We start from the raw sequence: 6948 nt of genomic DNA on the forward strand, positions 1-6948 counted from the left end.
AAAAAAAAAAAAAAAAAAAAAAAAAAAAAAAAAAAAAAAAAACCGGCCCCCATCCCCATTTTTTTTTTTTTTTTTTTTTTTTTTTTTTGTTAAGCAAGCTTCAGGGGCTCTGGGAGAGCAAAGCTCACTGCAGAGTTTGTTTTCTGTTGTGCCCACGTTACCAAGCAGTGCTGGCTGAGGAATGCACAGCAGAGGGGCACCCAGCCCACGGGGACGAGTGGGGACAGGTAGGGTGGCACAGTGAGGGCCATCGAGCCCCAAGGGCAACACCTGCAATGCTCAGTGAGTACCCAAGTTTAATGCAAACCGTGCTTCCAGCAGCGCTTTGTTGCATTGCACATGCAACTGCTAAACAAAAATCACTATGTATACATGTAAATGACAAGTATATACATTATAAATAATGGCACATACATTAGAAAGCATTTTCTAGAGGCTGAGATGATCAAACCAATTCCCCTGACTCCCTTCCCTGCAGTGCTAGGGTGCAGCACAGCAGCTCCCAAAGTCCTCTCCGGAAAAGTTCAAAACCTCAAATACTTGGAATTGCTCTCAGAGGGAATTTATTTTAAAGCCGCTTTAATGGCAGCTGGGAATTACCATGGAGGCACTTTGCTCTGCAATTTCCCAGCTGCTGACCCCGTTCACATAAAGGGGCCCCTGGTGGCTGCCCAGATTGGGGACATGTGCTGAGTCGGGATCGCCCTGACTCTCATCTGAATTTTCCCTTGTTCCTGCATGGGAAGGGCTGCTTTGCATGGCAGAAGCAAGAAAAACTAACTCCTGTACCCAGCAATTAAAGGTGAGCTTGCATAGCTTGGATGCAGAAATTTCTTTAAGTCCAAGTGAGCTGAAAACTGCATCCACGTTGCTTTCTTGGATTGAAAGCAGAGCTTTGAGACTGAAACCTGTCAAAAACCAAGCCAGATGAGACCTGCTCTTCATGCACCCTCAACCCCAAAACTCATCACATGGTCCTCCTCCAGCTATTTGCCAGGAAACATCTTGTTCTTCCTAAGAAATAATAATAAAATAGATTTCTGTGCAAAATCACTGGTATGAAGCCTGAGCTAGTGCTAGGTCCTGCTTGAACACTGGAAGCCCTTGGAGATGCTACCACTGGAGCTGAGGTTGTTCTTGCCAAATCTTATTGCCCCATAATTTGCCCCATTCCTCATTCCGGGCTATGGGAACCTTCTCAACTCAATACCTGCACTGGGACATCTCAATTAACCCACTAGGGTGACCAGAAGGAACTCTGAAGAGGTCAGAGACTCTGTGTCCAGGAGGAGGCCAGTGATGAGCAGCATCCCACAGGGATCTGTCTTGGGACCAGTACTCTTCACCACCTTTATCAATGACATAGATTGTGGCAACAAATGTACCCTCAGCAAATTTTCTGATGACACAAAGCTGAGCAGTGCAGTGGACACCACAGAAAGATGCCCGTTCAGAGGGATCTGGATAGGCTTGAAAATGGGCATACATGAACATAAAGAGGATTAACAAAGCCAAGTGCAAGGTGCAGTACTTTGGTTGTGGAATCCCAGATACGTGTACAGACTGGGAGAAGAACTCACTGAGAGCAGTCCTGTGGAGGAATTAAGCTTTTATTTGTCAGAACCCCTAACTAGAGCTAGAAGTTGTGGATGCCCCATCCCTGGATGCACTCAAGGCCATGTTGGATGGGGTCCTTCCAACCTAAGCCAGTCTATGATAAGCAGTGCAGGCATTTGGGGTGGGTCTTCAGATGTGTGAAGCACCCTCAAACCCCAAACTGGCAGGGCTGAGCTATGTGCAAGCAACGCTGAGCACAAATCCATTTGCAGCTGCCACATCCCAAAAAGCCAAAGGCAATGGAGGCTGATAGCATCAGCACCATGGCCCCGTGCTGGCTTTCCTCTTACTGCTGTCATGCTCGAAAGAGTTATGGAAAAACACAGCAGAAAGGAGAGGTTTTGAGCAGCAGGCCAGAGCAGGAAAGGAAATGGCGTGGCAAGGAGAGAAGGGCTGAAGGACGCCAGTGTTTCCATTTTGGTGCAGAAGTCCCAAGGGTGCCACTGGAAGCACTTATTGACCAACTCACCCGCTCCCAACACAAGCTGGCCCTGCAAACCACAGCCAGGAGGGAAGTTATTTCTGTCCAGACACATCTACAGAGACGCTTTAACTCTATCATCCAACACCAACATGCAAAGTACTCCCAAATCCAAGCTGGGAGCTGGGGATGGCTCTGGCCCCTCCTCTGGAGGGGTTTATATTCAGGCAAGTAGATACAAACCACTTAAAAACTGTAGAAGTATCAAGGTTGGAAAAGACCACTAAGATCACTTAGTGCAATGGTCAACCCAGCATCACTGTGCATCATGAAATAGGCTGCCTGGGGAAGTGGTGGAATCACCATTCCTGGTGGTGCTCAAGAAAAGGGTGGATGTGGCACCAAGGGGCATAGTTTAGTGGGTATAGTGGGGATGGGTTGATGGTTGGACTAGATGATCTTTGTGGTCTTCCCAACTGTAATGGGTGTATGATTCCGTGCCCAATGAACCACATCCCTCATGAGGGAGATGAATGCACTCATGTTCTTGACTCCAGCAATGTAGCAGGTGTAGGGATTGAATTGCTTCCCTGAGTACTTAAAGGAAAAATAGCAATAATTAAAAATATGAGATGTAGGGAAGGTAAAGAGCTCCACACCCAGCTCTCCCTCACCCCAAAGACTGCCTCGATCTGTTCTTCCCCACCACCAGGCTGCCTGGGCACTTGATCCCCTCCCCTCTGCAACACGATAACGCGGCAGTGCTGCCAGTTCCCAAGTTAAACATCTTATTAACAGCAGTGACGTAAAGAGGAAATCGCCAGGAACTATCGCAGAGATGAGAGGGGACACATTTGCCATTGATTGGGCGTGATAACACAGCAGGGAGATCCACGCATGAAAGGCATTTGACCCTTCCTTCCCCCCACCCATGTCATGGGAAACGAAACCTGACATTCAAACAGCAAGGAGACAAGAGGGGAAAAATTATTTTTTAAGATAAAACAACTCTCGCCTTCCAGGAAACCATTTGGATGCAGAACTGTGTGCAGCTGCAGCCAGCCTCCGTCACAGCCGTCCGTCCCTCCTGTTTGGGAATCAGGCATTTGGGGTGGATGGGGGGGGAAGGAAGGGGAAGGAAGAAAGAAGCTCTCTTGCAGCCGATGAGCTGCAGGAGGCTGCTGGCAAAGTGGTCCAGTGATCATCTGAAATGCAGACAGTCACGTGAGGAGCTGTCTGCAGCTCCCGAGCAGCCCTGAGAAGTGCACATGCAGCACTTCCCCACCCGGCTGGCGGTCCCTGGCTTTTACTCTGCAAGGTGACCCTGTGCACCAGAGACACAGGGACAACACCCAGTTCCTGCTTGAGAGATGGATATCCCTGCATTATTATTATTATTTTTAATTTCCACCCAATGCATCATTCCGCACCCAAAGGGCTCCGAGTGCATCACCACCCACCAGTGCCGCACCTCCACCAGCACCAAACCATCAGCAAAAGTCCCTCTGCAAAAGCTGCCCCCTGCCTCCCACCCCGCTGACAAATCCCAGTCTTTCACTCCGCAATGATGACTTTTTGTCCATATAAATCAGCGCTCCGCTCTGGAGACGCACTGCATTGCATTGCACTCAAGTCAGGCAGATGCAGCTGGACTAAAAAAAGAGCATGAGTTGTGCATATACATATTTTTTTTTAAGGCAGATTGCCTTTCACGCTGAATATATTTATAGATTTATAGGTAGGGCTGTTGAAATTTTAAGGGCTCCTTGCCACAGGAATCCAGGCCCTTCTCATGTTCGCAAAGTGGTGTAACCACATAAAAATGGGACTGCAGTGGAGCGACGGGTGCTGCTCGCCTCCATCCACTGGGGATAAAATTAGAAAAAAAATAAGCATTTAAGCAGTGAACTTATTGCTCCCATTCAGGATGCAGATGAGGATGTCCCAAAGGTAGTATGGCCTCATGCAGTGCACAGAAACCCCGTGCTTCCAGCCCCAGAATTGGTTGCTTTCTTCCACAACAGCAGAATGTAGGAAAAAATAGGGGCAGAAATCCTATTTTTTTCACTTAGGCTATAAAAACACATCCATCCCGATTCTAACCTTGGATTTCCCTATAGTGTGACAGCGTGCAGCTATTTAAGACAAAACCCAAACCGTAATTAAAGTTATTGATAGCAGCCAATGTTATGTTTACTGCTGGCTATTTTGATATCAAGTGTTGCTAGACCTCAAGGTACTGATTCCCATCATCTGCAGGGGATGTTTAAGCTGGAAATGGGGCTAAATGTGTAGTGGTGTTTTTTTTTTTTTCCCCCTCAATGTTTTTATAAGCATTTGTACTTTCAAATCAAAGAAACGTACTTTGCTGACTGATTCTAGAGGATGCTGCTCATCAGACAGATGTGGCACTGAGGAACCTGGGCTAGTGGGCATGATGGTGATAGGTTGAGTTGCATTGTATGATCTCAGTGATATTAATGATTCTGTGAGTGAGCATGGTCGTGAAGGGCAGAGAGCTGGATATGATCTTAATGGTCCTGTCCAATCTTACTGGTTCTATGATCAGGAACTGCCTGGAAACCAGCGTGTAATTTCCAGTTATCAAGATACACATAAAAATGAAACTAAAAGAGCATTAATGAAAGAAGGGGGTTACACCAGATAACCTCTTGAGGTCCCTTCCAAACCCAACCACTCTGCGGTCCTACAGAAGGTTTCAGCTTTTGCAAGCAGAGCCACCAGGGCTCTGGTGACACAACTATTTTCAGCCTCGTGCAAACACAAGTACCACCTTCCAGAGGGAGCAGATTCCAGTGCAAAGAATTCACCAAAGGGTAAAAGTCACTTCCTTCACCTGCCCAAGTGCCAAATCTGATGGTGGCTGCTGGGACCTGACATCCCCAAAATGCAGGTTTGCTGATGTTGCAACACCCTTTGCATGCACCTGGATGGTTAACTCTGAAGCCTACTGATAACATGAGATTAACCTCCCGGCTGTACACAAGTATCAGTGCTGAATGCTGGTGGGTGTACGGCTCCCCCAACTTTAAATCCACTTGCAGCCTTTCATCGCGTACTGTTAGCAACGATCAGACCCCCAACATTACGAAATATTGTAACTGCAGAATACAAACACTGGGTAGGGAGATCCGTATCTACCATCCACTACACCTTTACCCAAAATACTCCTTCCCCATTGCTATCAATAAATAACAGGACTTCTTTAAGGCGCTGCTTGGTTGCTGATCCTCCTTCAGCATGAAGGATACTGGGCTTGCACAAAGAGCCAACCTGACAGCTCCAGATGCCCCATTTATGTTTCAGCTCCCGTGAGCAGGAAGACGACGCAGCAACCGAATTAACTAGAAACTGGCAGCAGCGCCAACGTGCCAGATTCCAGCTCATTGCTGCTATTAGCAATCCCAGTCACTTATCCACCTTATGTAGGGTGGAGAAAGGTACTGCAACCCCACGCATCCAATCCAATGGATGCTGTTTTACGCAAAGAGCCAAAATCAGGACTTGCAAGGGAGTGTATACTTGTCCCTTGCAACATCGAGTTCTGTGTGGAGCTGCCTTGCTGGTGCACAGCACCATGCACAGCCTCATTATGATGGCTGTAGTCTGCAACCTTGCACGTGGCCTCCTTGGGGCTGCTGCACTGATATAGCATCGTACATGAAACCCCAGCTGCTTTCACGATCACTACTCAGTGCATGATCCTCTCTATCCCCCAGCAGCGCCACTGCACCCTGTAATATCATACACGACCCCCACTACAGCCCCCATGGCTACTGCAAAGCCACACATGACCCCCTTGTACCTCGTCATCACTGCTACACCGTGCACTGCAGCACATCACCCGCTTTACCCCCCAGGGTTACTGCACCCTGAAATGCTGTGCTCGATCCCTTGCACCCCTCCGGTGATTACTGCACTGTGCAAGGCTGTGCTACTCCTCCCTTAGGATTACTGCACCATGAAATGAACGCACGACCCCCCCCTCCCGCACCACACCCACGGTTACTGCACTGTGCAACTACCTCCCCTCACGGTCAAAAACCGTTCATGATCCCCAAGTGCTTACTGCACAACGCAAGACTCCCCTTTAACTCCCCGCGAAACACCACGCAGGACTCCCCTTACACCCTCCACGGTTACTCCACAACGCAACACCGTCCTCGACCTCCCTCTGCCCCCCCTTCCCGAGGTAACCGCACCATGCCACTCCATGCTCGATCCCCTCCTCCCCACCTCGTGCCGCAAAGCACCACGCAAACCCCCCGGCACCATTTCCGGACGCACCGCAGAACGCAGCGCCCACCCCCCGCCGTGACAGCGGAGCGCTGCGTCCGTGCGTGGCCGCCCCCGCTCGTCGCGATCGCCCCGCGGGCGGCCTCCCCCTGCCACGACTGCGCCGTGCGGGCGACATCGCCCCGCTCAGCGCTTCCCCTGCCACGATCGCGCCGCGCACGGCCCCGCTCCGCGTGGAGCGACCGCAACACGCGGTCCGTTCCCCCCCCACCCTCCACCCTCCGGCATTGTTGCGCGGGCGGCCCCACGTGCCCGGCCACCTCCATCCCCCCTCCCCAATTCCCGTCGTTTCTCGGTGCGTACCGACCTACTGCTCGCCCGGTTCCAGCTCCGGCCGCGCCGCCCCGCTCGGCCCCGCGCCGCCCACTCCGCTCCGCACCCGCACATGCAGCCGCCGCCGGTATCGCTTCGCCGCCGCTCCTTCTCCCGCTGGTCCTGAGCCGCGCGCGCGCGCGCCGCAGGCCCCGCCCCCAAAGAGCCTCGCCCCCGCTTGGAGTCACGTGGCAGGTGGAGAACCAATGGGGAGCAAGCGGAGGAGGAGAGATTTAGTGGGGCTTTTACGAAAGGGGCGTGGCTACGAAAGGGGCGTGGCT

At 50.9% G+C, this 6948-nt stretch overlaps 1 protein-coding gene across 1 annotated transcript in view; it reads right to left on the reverse strand.

Annotated features, from left to right (window-relative positions):
* Positions 1-6737, reverse strand: part of PTP4A3 (protein tyrosine phosphatase 4A3) — a 41548-nt gene extending 34811 nt beyond the window's left edge. Inside the window, exon 1 of the mRNA XM_042868641.1 lies at positions 6663-6737. The gene's annotated coding sequence lies outside the window, so the exon portion shown is untranslated. The remainder of the gene's footprint in view (positions 1-6662) is intronic.
* Positions 6738-6948: the final 211 nt, after the last annotated feature.

Source organism: Lagopus leucura, unplaced genomic scaffold (assembly GCF_019238085.1).
Source record: "Lagopus leucura isolate 7727_CA_CO unplaced genomic scaffold, USGS_WTPT01 Super-Scaffold_100002, whole genome shotgun sequence".
Lineage (NCBI taxonomy): Eukaryota > Metazoa > Chordata > Aves > Galliformes > Phasianidae > Lagopus > Lagopus leucura.